The sequence below is a fragment of the Camarhynchus parvulus genome, chromosome 2, assembly GCF_901933205.1.
Source record: "Camarhynchus parvulus chromosome 2, STF_HiC, whole genome shotgun sequence".
In the NCBI taxonomy this organism is placed as follows: domain Eukaryota; kingdom Metazoa; phylum Chordata; class Aves; order Passeriformes; family Thraupidae; genus Camarhynchus; species Camarhynchus parvulus.
The window spans coordinates 102551150-102569836 of NC_044572.1; the positions used below are offsets into that span (position 1 = coordinate 102551150).

The following is an 18687-nucleotide window of genomic DNA, read 5'->3' on the forward strand; positions in this document are numbered from 1 at the left end:
TCCTTTATAGTATGTATTGTTAATTAAAAATTATGCATATGAGCAGAACCTCAGGAGTGTAAAGAAGCATCATTTAGAAGAGAAATCAAATGGTTTAGTAAGTAATAAAACACTTGAAGACCTGCCCTTCATTTCCTCATTGAAATTTGGTTTAATGATAATGATCACACTGTGAATTGGTGTTCTGCACAGGAATGGTATAGATGTGATTAGAGTCTGTTTCTCAAACACACAGATTCACAGAATAATTTACCTAGTAAGGAATTATAGACAGTTATCAAGTTGTGGAGAATCTTGTTCAACTGAGTGTTCAGTATCTCCCATGATGTAGATGCCACAGGCTCCCTAGGCACCTGTTCTGGGTTATTCTTTCCTCCTGTTCTTTGCCACATTTTCTTCCAGGTTTCTTTTTAACAAATCTATCTAAAAACACCAAAAAATTATAAAAATCACCATCAAACTCAAAAGTATTTTGTCTCATGCCCTGTTTCATGCACTGGAGATCAAAAGAAAGAATATACAAACATGTCAGACATATTCCCTTAGCCTCCTGATGTCTTGAACTTTGTGTCTTTCTGAGCTGCATGTTTCTAAACATTTCTAGCTACCTAAATTGAGGAAATTTAATTTTCCCACACTTTTCCTTCTCTTGGAAGGTATGATTTTATCCCCATAACCTACTGTGGCAGGAGTCCCACGGTACAAATGCACTTTGCAGAAAAAGCCACCCCTCTTTGTTTATTTGTTCAGCTTTCCTTCTTTGGATGCCTTGTGAAGGCTGGCCTAGAGCAGAGAATAGACAGAGTTAAATAAAGTAGGTATTTATTGAAAGGCCTCTGGATACGCCTTGGGCTGTACAAAAGCCCAACCAGGGCTACATCCAAGATGAATCCAAAATGGTCACAAAATGGGCAACCCGTCCTGAGATTTCTCACTTTTATAAGTTCTGGTTCATTAGCATATTGGAATTAATTTACAAATTACAGCTTCCAGTTTTGAAGTCCCATTCTTATTGTTTTTCTCTCTTCAGTCCACATTGTTTATGCTCTTGGGCCTGAGATTGCCCTTGGTCCCCAGCTAGAGAAGGAACTGTTTTGTCCACCTACTCTATGGAGAGAGCTTACTATCCCTTAATATAAAGCTCAGAACTACACACTAAAGCAGTACAAAATCTAAAAAATATAAAAGCTAAATCCTGAGGCATCGCTTTTTATGATGTGACTCTTAATCAGCTTGATTTAATGTCCTATGGTTGTTTTCATAATCTTCCATGATTCAATTTCCTCTTTTTTTGTAGTGTTCCTCTATTTATTTGTCCCTTACACAGAAGTCATTCTGTGCACTCCATCATCATCTTGCTTTTTTGTGAACCTCCTCTGGTTGTACCTCTCTGATTAAATAAAAATTAGGGAAAGTGGTCAAAGAAGGCTAGGATGCATAGACATGCACAAATAAGAAAGACCAAAACATTTGAAGAATTAAAGAAATTTTAAAACTATTAAGTCAATGTTGACTTTGTTTGGACTGTCGACAGGGATAGTGCCATCTGTTTGTACAGAATCTGAAGCACAGTAGTCCATGGCCATCTCTGAAAACTCTGTCATATATACTTAGCTGTTTGCAGAAAGTTACTTTCAAATTTTCTCTTTTTTACACTTCAGGCAGTGGCTTACAGTGCACTTAACACTTGGGTGCTGCAGGTGATACCTTTACATTGCGTGCCTTCAGTGTCATGACTAAATACATCTGACAAGTTAAAATTTCTCTTATCCATGAAATTCTGTCAGCTAAGAGAAGCCCATCTGAGCCCAGCTTCAGCAAGGTTCTCAACCAAATCTTCAAGCATGGGAGTTTCAATGGGTTCAGAGAAGTCCTCACAACTCAAGGATCCTCCTAAACACATGGAGGATTTGTTCCTTTAGAGATTTATGTTTGTAAACTCCCTAAAGAGATGTTATAAGAAAAAATCAATCCAGTTTACTCGCTACAATTAAATATACTCAGTCAATTTTATACTCTCACAGAAAGTCTGAAATGCTTATGATGTAGTCAATATTATAGACAAATTAAAGCCTTCCTGAAAAGAGATCCTGTCAACAGGAAATCTGTGCATTTCTGATATAATTTAAAGGCAGTTTCTAGTTCTGTATCTCTCTCTTGATCCCACTGCCAATCTGATAATTTTATCATCTCATTTTCCTGCTTTGAACATATTGTTTTCTCCCACTTCTGACAAAAAAACCAACTGTACTTATGTGCAACCAACCAAGAAAGACCAACTGTAGAGAAAGAACTGGAAATTTAAATTTAGAATTAAGAAGAAATACACTAAAGAGTGTTACATACCTCAAGGAAGAGGCAGGCCCTCAAAGCCAGTTCTACAGCAAGTGCTGCCATTGGAGTACTACTACTAGAAACACTAGAATGTTTCTATCCTGACAGTAATGTCAGAGACTCTGAAGCAGTGTCAGAATTTAGTTTATCTTTGAAACAGGACTCACAATAAAAATAAAGAAAGTAACAAAGAGGAGGCTGCAGCTGTCATCTGTTTGACTGCTTCAGAGGTCAAGGAATTCCCAGGAATAATCACCTCTTGTGTACAGAGGCTCTTCCTGTCCTCTTAGTGGTTACTTGAAAGAATTTCAATCCAAAGCTTGATGTTTTACTAAGATGTGCATCCCGCTTCCAAAGGAATTAATTTATGGAAGTTTTTTAGCCTGTGGGAAGTGGGACATCAGACTCTGATTGGGTTGGTCTCTTCTAGTTGTATAAGCATGAGTTTGTAATATTTTCAGGTTATTTTTGCTCTGAAAATTTTTACTTGCTTTTTCTGACAACTAGCCCCCAATAGCTAACTGTGATGTGGAAAGGTATTTCTTTGAATGAGCATCAAGAGATTAAAATAACTTAAGAACATATCAAACAAGTTATTGTAGTTATAAATCTTCAGTATAGTCCAAGGCTAGTATCAAAGCATCCTTAGCTGTGAATTTATTTTCTTTTAATATGCTTTACAGGAAAATTTTGATTTGAGATGTTAACTGCTTTTACAAGACAAAATATTCACACTTATTCTGGCTTGTACTTTCAAATTGTTCCCATAAAAAAAGACAGAATAAAATAGGCTAGACCTTTAGGTGATCAGAAACAAAACTTAAATAGTGAGATGACTCATAGAGAATAAATATAGAACACAGAGGAAAGCCATTTATTTTTGTTAGCCTCAGTAAGTAGTACTGGAGAAGTAAGAGAGAAAAACATGTATATGATTTTGCTTATAAGAGAGAGAAAATGGCTTATAAATAAGTATTTTCAGTTTATATAATTTTAAAAAATTATATATTTTGATGTGCAGTGGCTTCCCATTGCAATTTTGTCCCCTACCCATCGAATGCTGGTGTGGGAAGCACCATGTATAGAGCTGGGTGGTTCAGGTTTTCTCACCATTCTCCTCTGCTTTTCCAGACACAGACAGCGGGGTTCCATGGTGTTTTATGTAGAGTGAGAAAAGGTTGTGGAAGGGAGTGAGTGGGGGAGAGGTGAGCTTGCAGAGATTTACTGAGGCAATCACATATAACCAGTCTCGGTATCTTTTTGTCAAAAGGCCAACAAACTCTTCATGCGTTGTGCAGGGAGAGTAGGAAGGCTGAGATGGCACCACAAATGCAGCATTATGCAATCAAAATATTCTTTTTTTGTTGCCAGAAGGAGAGTTTGGAACCATGTGAAAACCTTGCCATGGAGCATTGCTATAAAACATCTCAATATTGCTGTGATTTTTAATGAATACATAGATCCTTGCCATGTTAATAATTTTATCTTGTTTCAGGCCAGTAGTTTTAACTCCTACACTTTGATTGTGTTTCAGAACAGTCAAGCATCAAGTATTGGAACTGACATCTGAATTAAAGAGTGTGCAAAAAAATCTCTTCCCTCTTTAACTATTGAAACAACTAAAATGGAAAACTGACTAAAAGAGGTGAGTCCTTTCCTCTGATTATTCTCCTTGATCTCTCTCTGCATTGCTTTTATTCATTTTCTCCAGAACTGCCTCTTGCAAAGGCAGGGAGCCAAATGATTATGAACTTTCGACTGCTTTAATGGAAGTGAAGGTAGCCAGAAAATTACACATATGATAACACATCTTTGTATTTAACTAGTATGAGGGCTCTGTTAATACTGGGTGTCTGAATATTGTGGCGAATGATTTTCACAAGTCTGATATTAATGTAGAAATGTACATATATAATATAAACTTAATATAAACTTGAATGATGAGTAGAGCCCTATACAGCTGGATACACCAGAGCTGTGGAGAGAGTGTAGGGAATGTAAGAGGAAGGATTGATTTGGCCTAGAGGAATGTAACAAAGGGGAGAGGTCAGAGAGAAAAATAAAGTACAGAAGACAAGCCTGGCAAGGGGTTGCAGCATCTTGAAAGCAACATTGAAATGGCCTGGAAAAGCTCTGGTAGGGAAAAAAACTTCCTTTTCCACAGATATTTTTACTTGGGGGTTTTTTTCTGTTTGTTTTGGGTTTTTTTGTGTTTTTTTTTTACACTAAGAGAGGCCTGATAGGACATACTGAAGATAAGCTGACCTCTAGCCTCTGGAACAGAAATGGAATAGCAGTGAAATGTCTACATATAGGGAATTATTGGTATTTCCCAATGTTAACCATACTGACAAAAATTGAAATCAGTTCCATATCCTGTTTCTTTATGATCACATGGAGACTTAAATATATATGCACTAGAAACAGGGAGAGTTTTTATGTCTTTTTAAAATGATGGTCATTCTGTCTATGATTTGGTATTATTTTAAATGTAACTCTTAGAGCTATATTCGACTCACTACAGTTCAGTTACACACAATTTAATTGTAATGTTAAATTAATATGTTAATCATATAATCGGCTATGGGTATTTTACTTTAGTTAGGTATGATGCTGTACTTCCATTTGTAAATTTCCCTGAGTGGGGCATGAGTTTAAGAAACATTTTACATCTTGCATGAAACATTTTACATCATAGGAATATTCTTTGTGTCACTCCAGAGTGATCTTTTTTCATTGCTTTCCATTGGTGAAAAAAAATTCAATGGATTCCTTACTTAAAAAATACAATTTCTTACAAATAGAATGTTATCTAATCATCCAGCAGCTTTGTATTTCAGTAAATGTATTTTAAGAGGAGAATGAAGCAAAGTGTTGAAACAGTTCCATTGCCATAAAATGTATCCATGATGATTTATTATATGTGAGATATATATAGATAGGTAGAGATATAGATATGATTCTGCATGTTATATATATAGTATACATATGTATTTATACATTGCAAGTACATATTTCTAAGGTACATAAACACTACAAAAAGTAGGACTTGGAACCAGTGTGTGTCTTCTGACAATGTGAAATAGATCAGTTCAGCTAACTTTGCCTCAGTCTGGCCTTCTGTAGAACTCTGAAACTTTATTGAAAAGGTGACATAAGGTTTGCAGTGGTGTGATTTTTCCCAGGCAAAAGTTGGATTTTTACCTTAGGAATTAGTTTCTCGCAGAAATACATTTGCTTATCATTTACATATATTTATATGCATTTTCATAAACACAAAAACCCCCACCCTATCCCCTCAGCTTCCAGTATCTTGGGTAAAAGAATACGTTATGTCATTGAAGAAGGTACCTTGATTAGTGATACGTTTATTAGAAGAACAGAGTGTGGTCCACTTATTTTCCTCAGGAATATGTTGACAATATCATTTAAGAGTGACTCGATGGCCCTTGTGGGTCCCTTCCAGCTCAGACTATTCTGTGGTTCTGTGAATATAATGTTACTCTTTTGTTGTGAATTTTGTTCAAGGGAAATGCAGACAGAATTTAAAGATGCCATTAAATCAAGATATGTTTATCATCAGGGAGAAGATGACTAGGCTTTGAAAAAGTCAGATAAAGAGAATCTATAGGAAATGTGTTAGGGATGTGGATGAAATTGAACTTTAATGAGACCAAACAAAAGGAATATAATTGATCTTCTACAGTGACAATGTATTGAAGTAATTTAAACCTTAAGGTCCTCCCTCTTGTCTTAGTGGGAGACAGGATAGCGGATGTTTTGTATGATCTAATTATGCTGAAGTCTCAGGCTCTGCAAAATATTATTCCTCAGGGGGAAAGGACAGAAGAGAAAGAGAACAAATTACCAGTTGAAAGATATGATGATGTTTGATGCAGTACAAGGGGAAGCATAAGGTATTTTACTAATATTCCTGGTGTGAAAGTAACAGCTGTAATGAGAAAAATTAGAAAATTGCCTCAAGTAAAACACACTGAGAAGGCAGAAAAGCTTGGATGAGGCAAAGGTACTACAATCAAATATAAAGAAAAAAACAGATTTCTAGTGAAAATTGAAAAAAAAAATTGATTATGACTTGCTTGAGGTATTTTGAAGAAAAATTTAGGCAGGATTTCTTATTACAGCTTAATAGCAATTCCCTTAGCAGTTATAGAAAGTTATGAATCAGCAAAAAGAAACTAAACTGACTGTGAGATAGACAAGTGATTTGTCTGTCTATTAGATAAATAGAAAGACATTTCAAATCAAAATTCAAATTTTCTATATTCTTACTTCCTTCTCTACTTATGGGAAAACCAGGCATTAAAATTAAAGATAGGGGCAACTCTTTCAAACTAGCTGTGTAGGCATAATGGAAAATGGAGATACAGAACCATAGAATCACAGAATGGCTTTGGCTGAACAGGACCTTAAAGATCCTTAAGTTCCAGCACCTAATACAAATGTGAAGAAAAGATCAAAAACTGCAGATAGAGAGGTGCTGGGACCCAGAGCCAAATATTGAATCAAAAGCTTCATTACTGTTATAAGTAAGGAAACAGTCATTAACAACTAAAAACTACAGAGGCTTATCTTTGAGTAACAAGAAATTGTCATGAATTTGCTTATATAAGTATGTAAGTTAGAGGAAAAAAGAAAAAAAATAAAGAGAAAGGTCGATGTTTGATATAGCTAAGGACACACACTTCTTCCTGTGTCAGTCTGAAAAAATGCCCCTTCATCACAGCTAGTAGAAATAAAGATAATTCCCCACAGCTATAATCAATTTTGTGTCAAAATTTATTTCAGACATGGATCTTTTGTCACCTGCTTTTTACAGTTAGTATAATCTAGATACTTATTGACTGAATTATAGACAAAGGTGTGGTACTTCTTCCTTTGAAATCTAGACTAACCTTTCTTTTTGGTGGAAGATAGGCTATTGGTGCAGAAAATTGACCCAACTTTCCAGAAGACTCTATTACCTACAGCTGGCCTTAACTTCTGTAAAAATAGAGAAATTTTTTAACATTCAGATCAGTTAATTTTTTGCCGTCTTTAAAGCGTTACTACATTGCACCTGCAGGATTTAAACAGAATAATAAAAACTTGTCCTTTTTATGCTTTAATACAAAAAATGTCAAAGTACTAAACAATATATTTTTCTTCATTTTTAAATAATTATTTTTTATTTAAAATATTCATTTATCTGATTCATAGTATTTAAATAAAAAAGTAAACAGGTTAATAAACTCAGGAAGAGAAAGATGAAGCAACTTCAAAACATCATTGCCTGATTCCTGGCCCAACCTCCCATTGCCTTGATAAATATGACATTGTAAAAGATAGGTGAAGAAGTGAGGCCAAATTCTTAAGCATCTCAGTCCTTTTTATTTATTCTACCTCTTCCTATTAATCTAATGGAATGCTAAGTGATCCTCTAATTTTGAAACACCTGTCCTTGTAACTTTCTTTTCCTCGAGTGGAAGTCCCAGCCAAAATAGAGACGCATGTGAGAGCACGACTGCTGAGTGACATCCCTGAGGCAAGGACAGTGCTAGAGATAGGTACCATTCTGGTAAGGTCTCTCAGATCAGTTCATCCCTAGCTCAGGAAATACCAGAATTATTCAACCTTTTTATGCTTTTCTGTACTTTTCTTTAGCCATCTACTGCCACTGTGGTTTATGCCAGTGGCTCAAAGAGCCTTTGAATTCACTCAGAATGGCTATTTTTGGATGTGCACACTACTGGAAGTGGATGCCTGTAAGAAGCTTTCATGGTTGGACAAAAAGTAATGACACCATTAACTCTGAGAAATGGAATACTTCTTGTATTGCTGTCATTCTCTTCCAGTAAAAAAATTCAAGCTGAGCACAGTGGGAAATCCAATTTACTCCCATGGTATAAAATCATATTCCTGAAATAATTCACCACTGTTAGAAACAAACCAACGTGTGGAGCTGGCACTGGTTTTTAGGCTGATGCAGGCAGAGATGCTTTTCTTTGGTCTGCATTGCACATCATAAGCAGACACAGGCACAATGATAAATATCTCACCATCTCCTGATGGCTTCATGGAATCAGGGACTGCACATTTATGCTCACACCGGAAAGGTTATAGGAAGCACATATGTCCTTATATGGTCTTCTTTTGTATTTTTATATGATTATAACAGCTACATCAAAAACATAATAAAAAAATATGATTCAGATAATCCTCTTAGTTCAGGGTTGCAGGGATGGAACTGACACTGTGCAAAATAAAAAGATATATTTGTTCTAAGTGGATAGAGGAAGTGTGGCCAAGGTATGTTAGTAGCCTCTTCTGGCTCATTGAGTGATACAAAATTATGGTCTCCTGAAAGCTTTATTTTATATGAAACTCTGCCATATGGGCATTATTTTAAACTTTGCTACTATCTGTTTTATTTCTACTGTATAGTTTTTACTTACCTTTTGTTTCTCTGCCTTTCCCTACCAGCACTTTTAGCTACAGTCTGAATTCTGCAGACGCAGTTTAAAAAAGCTGTCTAGTGATTTGGGGAAGGGACAGTATAGTAGTGGGTCACACTTGGGCCATGGCAAAGAATTCTAGTATTCAGGGCTTGTATGCTTGAGAAAGACCCCAGTCATGTTTGGATGCAGGGACTGTGTTCTCAAGACCAAAGGGAAAGAAATCAACATTTTAACAAACCATCATTCATCAAGAATAAAATGTATAAACATGTGTATTATTGGAGCTTTCTGAATTGCCTTGGCTCTTAAAGCATGAATTTATCTGAGCACATTGATATAGCTTAATTCAGGCTAGAAATTTCATCGTACTGTTGTTATTTTAGAAATGAGGCAAAATATTTCAGTGTTGCAAAATCAGCACAACTAAATACTTTGCACCTCATTTTTATAAGCTGACCAAGAAGTTATTTGAGCAACTAAAATTCCAATCTTGCAAATCCTTGAAATCAGGGCAATTTCAAGGAGTGAAAGAAAATAAAAAATCATCAAAAGTAAATTACGGAAATAGCTCAGAAATTGGTGAAGTGATAAATACCGAGGAGGGTAAGTTGCTTAAAAATTTTGGGTGAATTTGTACATAATACAAATACAAAAGGTATCATTCTGTATGCATGTCCTGTATCTATATAAACAAATGTTTTGCTTAAGAATTAGGCAGTCCAAGAATAAAGGAGCATAAAACAGGGATGTCATCCCATAAATCAAAACTGTGAAAAGGTGCTTGAGGGCATGGTACATTACCAGCTGTAACAGGATTCTGCAAGTGGCGGTGAAGGCACTACTCAGGTCTTATTTATGTATTTTACGCATTTACTAATACATGAAGGCCACCTTTCTGTTCCAAACATGGCCACTCCAGGACATACTTGGTTAAGGTGTTCATGCTTGAAGAAGTTGTTGAAAATTGGAGATAGTTTGGGAGAAATCACAAGATTGGTTCAGATGAGATGAAAATAATGGCTGATTTGATTCAGTACTGGGGGAGGGGCTGGAGTCAGAAAACTTTCCTCTCTGTGGAAGGCAACAAAATATTGACCTTCTGAGACTCACAATTATGACAAAAAAGATCCAGTACATGGAAATTAAACCTCAAAATGGAAGCAAAGTGCATATTTTTAAACAGAAGTAAATACACATTGGGACAATTTACTAAGCTCAATTGTGGATTCTTGTAACTTAAAAGATTTCATTTGGAATTAAGTCTAGGATTGCTGAAGCAATTCAGGGAATTAGATGCTCAAACATCCTTGAAATGTACTCATTAAATTCTCCAAGATCTCTTGGGTTCCTCTAGAAATGCAGCTGAGCTAAAAGCATCTGATGCAGAAGTGGGACTTGATGGAAGGCACTGTGAAGTGGTATCAGACAGTTTCTGTAATGCTACACAGCAGGTTAGACTGCACTGTCTCAGTGGCCTCTTTTATTTGCAGTCAGTGTGTTTGTTTATTTGTATGTAAGAGCAGCAAAAGAAGTGTTCTGATCTAATAGGAGCTCCTTGAGATTGCTACTGAAGTACTTGCACCCTATCTAATAAGATGACTGTGATTCACTAGTGTTGCAGTAGAATGTTATTTCACCTCCATTCTGCTGCTTGTAGGGAAAAGATTGAAAGACCAGGCCTGTGTGCAGAGATGGCAGGGACATAGCACCTAAGGAGCTGCTGTGTGTCTGCTGGGCTTTCAGCAAATTATTTCATTGCCAAAGCAGAAATGGTCAGTCATGCCTCAGGACCTGCTACGTGATCTGAGTGTGTTGAACAGAGGAGGTCCTGAGATATGACGAGGTAGACATATTAGCTGAGCATTTCTTGATTTTCTATAGTATTGTCTATGTAAACAATTCACTTCAGACCTTTGTCTCTCACCAGGAAAACTTGGATCTTAGATAAGTGTGTGTGGCTGGCTCAATTTTAGCATTGTGAGAGTTACATTGAATGCTTTATCAACATGTTAAGCACCCAGTCATGCACCAGTACAAGCAGTAATTTTGCTGTCACTGGACACTGCAGTCCTGACTGTTGAAATTGTCTATTTTCTTTCTTTATAATGCTTCACTTCCCAGGGTCTGCATGGCTGGAATACATCTGTCTTCTAAACTGAATCTGTTATCAGTGCAAGTATTACTTGCAAGCCAATTTTCTTGTATTACTTTTAAGATATATTATCTGAAATAGGATGGTCACAGAGAGCAAAGTAAAGCTCACCCATGAGTGAAGAAAATCACTGTATTCCTTGAATCAGAGCCAAATTCTATCCTGAGTTTTGTTTACTCACAAAGCTGAGCTTTATGAGACTCCAGAAATCCAAATTCCATCTGGTAAATGCTATCTAAATACAGAGTAGTAACCTAGAATATTGAGGATTTGAGGGCTTTTTTCTTTATTCTGTTTTTTTAACGACATGGAAACAAATAATGTAGAAAAATAAGTGGCCTGGTTATGCTTATTAACACTTAATGAAATTAAAACTTGTGTGTCCTTCTTAATGTTTTTTTAAAACTTACATTTTGTTGTATAAGAAAACAGGCCTATGTCAGCCCAGTGTTACAAACTCAGAATATAGATGGATAAAATTTGTATGAAAATGAATTGAGTTGCATATAAAATACAAAGGTAAATGTTTACATAGTGGTTGATATTTCATAGATATTTTGGTAATCTGTTTATCCAAGACATCAGTAAGACAACAGGGTTAAAATACTGTTCGGGTTGTATTGGTATATAAAACCTATTTGTCATCTTTATGAAATACATATCATTACCAGAATACAAATTATACAAATGAGATTGCTGCATTTCTCATCCTTATCATATAGATCTTCCACGTGACCTGTCAAATCGAACATGGGGATAAAGCAGTGTGTACTTTATACAAATTACTGATGGCAACTGCTGTGTTTCTTCTTTGCACAGCTTATCAAAGTTCACAATAAAAACCATTTATTGTGATATTCAGTAGGGGAAGAAAAATTATAATTAGGCAAATTTTAAAATACATTACATTTCGAAGATCAAGATTCTAGGCAGGCGCTTGAGGTGAAGGTGCCCAGTGTCCAGGAATTCTTTTTTTGTTAGTGAGTGAGAAAATGAAAATGCAGTGTTAGAAGATTGGGATTTTCGGCTTCTGTAAGTGAGCAAGTATTAATGTAGTGTAAGTGATCCAAAAAGTAATATATGTCCTTGTTAACATCAATAGCCTCATAATGCAGCTATTCAAATGATATACTCTAATTTGCTCCTCTGCCTCAGAGAAGTGTCATGCTTTCCTACAAGGCTGTTATGATTTTGGCTTCCGAGCACTGCATGAAAATGCCCTCTGGTCTGGAGGGTACGCTGCTTTCTGATGGGTAGACCTTGTTAAAGTTAGGTTTTTACCACCATAAAAATTGAGTTACATTGCTTTCTGATAAACTAAGTTCACTTATTGATTTGGTCAAATGAGTTTGAGAAATGCTTGCACAGAATGTAATTGTTATATCCCATTTCTTTACATTGCATGATATATGCATGTTTATGCATATATTTATAACAAGTTTCTCCAAATGTTTTATAAAAATAACAAATAAATCTAATTTTTCTTTCTATGTATTAAATTTGGAAATGTAGCTCAGAAAGTGTGTTCAAGGACATGAGGCAACATAGCTGTTCCAGGAGGTACAAAATGGACTGATTAGGTCAAAACATATTTTCTTTCATATACAATGTGGACTCTGTCCAAAAGGCAGGACTGAAGGCAGTCAGTATGACATCAAGAAAGATGCATCACCACTGACTTGAAATGAGACTTGATTTACAGAGCTTCTTAGATATAAGATCAGAAGCAATCCCATATAAGAGGGATATCTAAGCAAATCTGTAGGGCATGCAGGTATTTTAATTCACAGAAAATAAGCAGGATGAGATATTAAACCCAGCACTTCTGTGCAGATGCCATTGGACCAATGTAAGATCATTATTAGTGGAAATTTGTAACAAGGATGAACTTTGTCCTGCAGCAAGATTTCTGATCTGGCTTTGACTCTTTGATATTTGCTGACACCAGTCAGATTTCTCTCAGTGTCATGGCAAGAGTTAGTGTCTCTGAGCAACAGTAAGCAAAGAAGCCTGTGCTGTGGGGAAAGCATGATGCACCAAATGTAACAGGGCATGCATAGTTTCAGGAATAACCTTGTTTGAGAGAGCATCTGGTTTAGGTTTGGACAAATACCTTGAGACTGTTTCGATAGAAAATTGACTTCTTGTCGAGATGTCAATGGCCTGAGTATCTGAGAAAACAGAAAATAATTGCTGCATCCTGATAATCTTCTATTGCAAGGATTTATTCATCCTGAACTGCCTGACCACTGTAGCATTCAACAACATGGTGAGTTTTTTATTTTCAATTACTGTTCTTTACTTCACATGATACTATGTAAGATTGTGTGCATGTAAGTGTGTCCTTTCTGAGTAACTGGTTAGCTGTCAGGGAACAAGAAAAAAAATCAATAATACCAATAATTTTTAGCTCTTAAATCCTGAACTAAATGTTTCTTATGTTAACCATGTGTCATTATATATACAGCTCTGTATGGGTATTTTATATTGATTGCATTTACTTTCTCAGTGGTTTCCCTGTATTTAAAGAAATTGATCATAGGACCATAGCATTATTTAGGTTTCAAAAATCATTGAGTCCAACTATTAACCCAACAGTACCAAGTCCACCTCTAAACCACATCCCTGAGTGCTGCATGCACACATCTTTTAAAAACCTCCAGAACTGGGGACTCAACCACTTCTCCGGGAGCCTGTACTAATGCTTGACAATCCTTTCTGTGAAGAAATTTTTTCCTGTTATCCAGTCTAAACTTCCCCTGGTACTTGAGGCAATTTTCTCTGGTCATGTCACATAGGAGATGAGACTGACTCTTACCTCATTACAACCCCCTTTCAGGTACTTAGAAAGAGCAAGGCGGTCTGCCCTCAACCTCCTTTTCTCCAGGCTAAATTCCTCCAGCTCCCTCAGCTGCTTCTCACAAGACTTGTGCTCCTGACCCTTCACCAGCTCTGTTGCTCTTCTCTGGATGCGCTCCAGCACCTCAATGTCCTTCTTGTAGTAAGAGGACCGCAAGTTGTGAGAACAGGAGTATGAACTCCTCCCTAGCTCTGGCCACACCATTTCTGATATAATACAGGATTCTTGGCCACTTGGGGACACACTGACTCATGTTCAGCTGTTGTTGACCAGCATCCCCAGGTCCTTTTCCAGCTTTGCAGCTGCCCTGCCCCAAGCCTGTAGCATTGCATGTGATGGGTATGACACTCTCGCCTAACTTATCTCCAAACTAACTGAGGGTGCACTCAGTCACCTCATTCAGATCATTGATGAAGATACTAAACAGGACTGGCCCCAGCACAGAGCCCGGGAGAACAACCTATTCTCTTCCTCCCAAAGCTCTGCCACTTAGGGCAGGAGCTCCTCCACTTGGGTGCACCTCCCACAGGGGTGCTGAGAACAGGGCACCACGATGGCAGGCTGGTCTCACCAGAGCTCCATCTGGGCACCTGCACTAGCCCTTCCTGTGTGCCCTTCCAGGCTGATTCCTATCTGGAAACATATACCTGGTAGAAATTGAATTATCTGGTTTGAGCTTAGATTAAGTACTTGATTTGTAATTAAAATCCAAATGGTAAAAGAAATTGAGAATGACAAATGCAGTTTATTGAATCAACTACTTTCCTGTTCTGTCTCCAATGCAGTACCATTTGATTTACTAATTATATGCAAGCTATTATTATGCTGTGGTTCCTCATGACAATTTTGGTATTTTAGCAGATATCCTTCTTGGTAAGAAGGACTGAAATGGATTGTATCATTACAGTTACTGATAATTTGTATTGCTACACAGTCTATCAGACTGTTCATTTCATATATGTTGGAGAAATAAAAACCTGTTTATTTTCTGTGAGGAAATCTTGAATAAATTTAAAGCTTTGCTTTTTACCAAGGTATGATATGGTATTCTTTTTTAACTTTGCAAAATGCCTTCTGCTGAACATCTAGACTTCTCTGCAGAAGGAGGAAAAATTTCTGACTTTGAAATATTACTAGCATTGATTACCCTTCTAAATGCATAATATTATCTTATGGCCTTACTCATAGCTATAGCAGTACTAAAACAAGGGAAGATATATGAGGCATGAATGATGTGTTATCTTCTTACAGGGAAACAGAATGCAAATTTCTGGCATATTATTCAAACTTGAATTATTTATATATCAAATATTATTCTGGCAAATCCTGATTAAACTTAGATGAATTCTCTTAATCTCTCCAAGAGTTTGCCCTTCAGTAAAGATGGGACTTCCATATACAGGATTGAATAAATATTATTTAGATCCCTAAATCTCTGTAGCTATATTGATATATATTTATTTTTTAATCATAAAAAAATCTTATTATAGCTAGGAAAACAAGGTATTATTTTGGTGCAGAACCTGTTTAATTGATTAATTATAAAAACTCAGCTGTAACACAATAAAAAATCGGATTCAGATAATCTTTGTAGTTCAGTGTTGCAACTATGAAACCTGCACTGTGCAAAATAAGAAGATAAATTTACCCTTACAGAATGGTGAAAGTTTGACCAAGGTGCATTAGTAATGTCTTCCAAGTGATTGGTAAGTAATTATACAAAGTAGTTACACTTCCAAGTGTAAGGAGGGATGTGAGGGTCCTGAAAGTGGATGGATCTCCAAAGGGACATGTACTGTTCATGAAAATTTTAGAGGGACAAGAGGTGTCTCAGCAAGGCAGTTTTGTTGCAGGTGACAAAGCTTGAGTGATCGGTGTCTCTGTGTTCTAAGACTGGAGTATGCAGTGTTTGAAATACCTCTGGGAAATGGGAAAACTTACAGGCTGCTAGCAGCCTTTAATTGCTTGCACCGATGCCATTAAATCCAGATGTGTGCCAGGACTCAATTAATGCAGTGCTTCTGCTATTGCTCATTTCTGTGCTTGCCTCTCATGCTGTACTGTGGGCTCGTGGTTGAGGAAGTCATTTATTTGATAAAACCAAAGAAAGCTTGCTCTACAGGGAGTGGGTTTCTCTGGGAAATCTATTGCTGAGCACTTGCCATCATCACTTAGCCCTCAAATAGATTGTGTCAGTGCTTGTGGTGCAATTTTTGATTTCAGGTGTGATAGCTGACCTTCTGCTTGGGGCATAATGTACAGGCTGGCAGAGATGTGTACTCACTAGGAAGGGTATTAACTTAGAAATTATTCTTTGGATAGCCAATGATCAGCTATTTATCTAAGCATGAATGAGTATTACATTGGGCTAGAAATGCAATTGACAAATGTTATTGCTTGCTATAGCATATTGCTATTTATGTCACAATTTAAATTATGTACTACCAAGAAATTGTAGTGATGGCTGTATAGTAATCACACCTATAAAATACTTTTCTTCAATGTATATAATATTATATTTTCCTATAAATTAGTTGCTTTTTTTTGTTAAATTGTGATGGCATTACCTATTGCAACAATTCTGAAATGACAATTTAATATCAGTCACAAGTTTATTTTCCTGCCCTATAGATGCTCTTCAATAACTTTCATTATTTAGTTTTCATTCTCAATTCTCATTCCCAAATGCTTTCTACAAGTGGCATTAGTCAGGGTGCAAAGGATAAGTACATCTCACTGGAGGTAACCCATCCAAAATTAGTGGTTTAATCTGGGATCTGTCTTAGGCTGTGGAAATATCAGCAAAAAAGAATGGTTTGGACCAAATCCCTAAATAATGAGGACAGATTACCCTACTGTCACCTCCAGATATGCCCCTCTCTCCAGCTCTAGAGGAATCACTGGTGTAGGGCTGAGATCAGGTGATTGATTTTTAGTTTTTTGGTTTTTTTAATGAATGGGAGTGTTTTCAATTACTGTTATTCAATTTCAAGCTTCTTTTTTGTAGAGCAGAAATAAGAACCTTTGGCTAAGCACAGAACTTATTTTGGTTGTGTGTGGCTTTCCAATATGAGTTACAATATGTAATATTTTCATCCACATATTGTTGAATGAATAAAGAAATATAACAGCACAAGAATCCACCTGAAAGCAGTTTGTCTTAGTAAGAGAAATTTGTCTTTCATTCCCTTTGGTTGTTCTCAAAACACAAGTTAAAAAAGCAAATCAGATCTGCAGTATCAATGTTTTACTCTGTGCGTATTCTTTGGAATAGAAATATCAGGAATATTCAATTTTTCCACAGTTGATCATATTTCTCTAAAGCTTTTTCAGTCCATGCAAAGTACTAGAAGGTTTGTACTGTAATATGCGGTGCACATTTGCAAACATTGGTTTGTGATGTTAAATGAGAGCATCTAGAAAGTATTCTTGTGGTTTAAAAAGGGGTTTTTCTTCATTGAGCTACCTCCCCAGTGTGGTTTTTTCTGCTTTTGAGAACAGGAAAATGTTTGGTAGATGTTTTACCTGTGGACTTTCCTCTTGGCTTGAAGGACCCTATTTGCCTATTATGCTTCTGCTTTCCATTCTCCTTCATTTTCAGGAGCTAAGGAGTGTGGACTAAGTGCTACCACTCCCAGGAGAGCCTCCTTGAACTGCTTGTGTCTGGCAGCAAAGAATTTTTTCTATTCTCGTTTCTCTTCATCCCAGTAGGGATGATTCTTTCCCTAGAAAAGGATTATCTAGCTTATGAAATTTATCCTGTAGCCATATCTAACAGCAACAGAATCACCTGTCCTGGATTATAAGGACAGGAGAAACGTGTTTGCAGAAGATGAGAGCTTTTGCCATTGCTTCAGCCTGTTACATAACAGAATTCAGGGTTGCCTTTTTAAGGCAGAAAATGGATTTTAAGGGGAAACCCACATTTCCTGTTTAGCAAGAGAAAATTTAGTTATAATACAGAAATAGCTGGACTTCAGCAGGGTAAAAAGACTACCAGATCTTTCCTTTAAAATCCTTCTCCATAAAAGGCAATTTACTCTACAGAAGTGCAAGTCTGGCAGTTTTCTGAAGTGCAATGAACTATTTCTTAACACATGATATTAATAGTCCTAAGAACCTGCAATGCAGAGTGCTCTCTTCTGGTGGTCTGTAATCATCCCTCTTTTAATTATTAAGATAAATTTATTCACAATATCACCCCTTACATTACTGTTATGTAACCTCAGACTGTAAAACTGTTATATGCATTTTTCATGATATTTGTGTTTGCAGACCACTTTAGCTTACAGTAGGAAATATTGCTAACAAATATGTGATGCATTATTTGCTCTGAAAATTGCATAACATGACAGAATATATTATTCAAACTACTGCTGAAGTGAGATTGAAATGCTTCATAGGCCTTGGAATGGATCTGGAAGGTGCTGGGCAGGAGGTTGTGCTGGGGCATGATGTTCACTCTGCTTGCATTTAGCAGATTCCATTTTTTTTGGACTTTCATGCTAGAAAAACTAAGATGTGTGAACATGTCATACCTCTATCTTGAAAAATATATTCTGTAGAACTGAAATTTCATTAGTAATATTTTATACTGGGATTTTTCTATTTGGTTCTTTTTTTCCTTTCCATTATAGAGTAGAACCTATGTGAAAATATACTAAAGGTATTGAGTATTGTTAATCAATATAGAACAACTTATAATTTGAGGCGAAAAACTAGGACACCTCTTCAGTCTGTGCACAATTAATAGCTATTATAATTTTTGATGAACAATCCAGAAAAAAACATTTGTGCATAAGTAAAGGCATCCTAGTTTTTCATTTTTAACTTATTATTTGTTTTCTTGGTATGTGTGCTGGAATAACTGAAGCACATATTAT

The 18687-nt window shown here is 36.3% G+C and overlaps 1 protein-coding gene across 1 annotated transcript in view; it reads left to right on the top strand.

The window, feature by feature from the left end:
* Window positions 1–18687, top strand: part of DLGAP1 (DLG associated protein 1) — a 397584-nt gene that overhangs the window by 144942 nt on the left and 233955 nt on the right. The window contains exon 3 of the mRNA XM_030970064.1: window positions 3869–3979. The gene's annotated coding sequence lies outside the window, so the exon portion shown is untranslated. The remainder of the gene's footprint in view (window positions 1–3868; window positions 3980–18687) is intronic.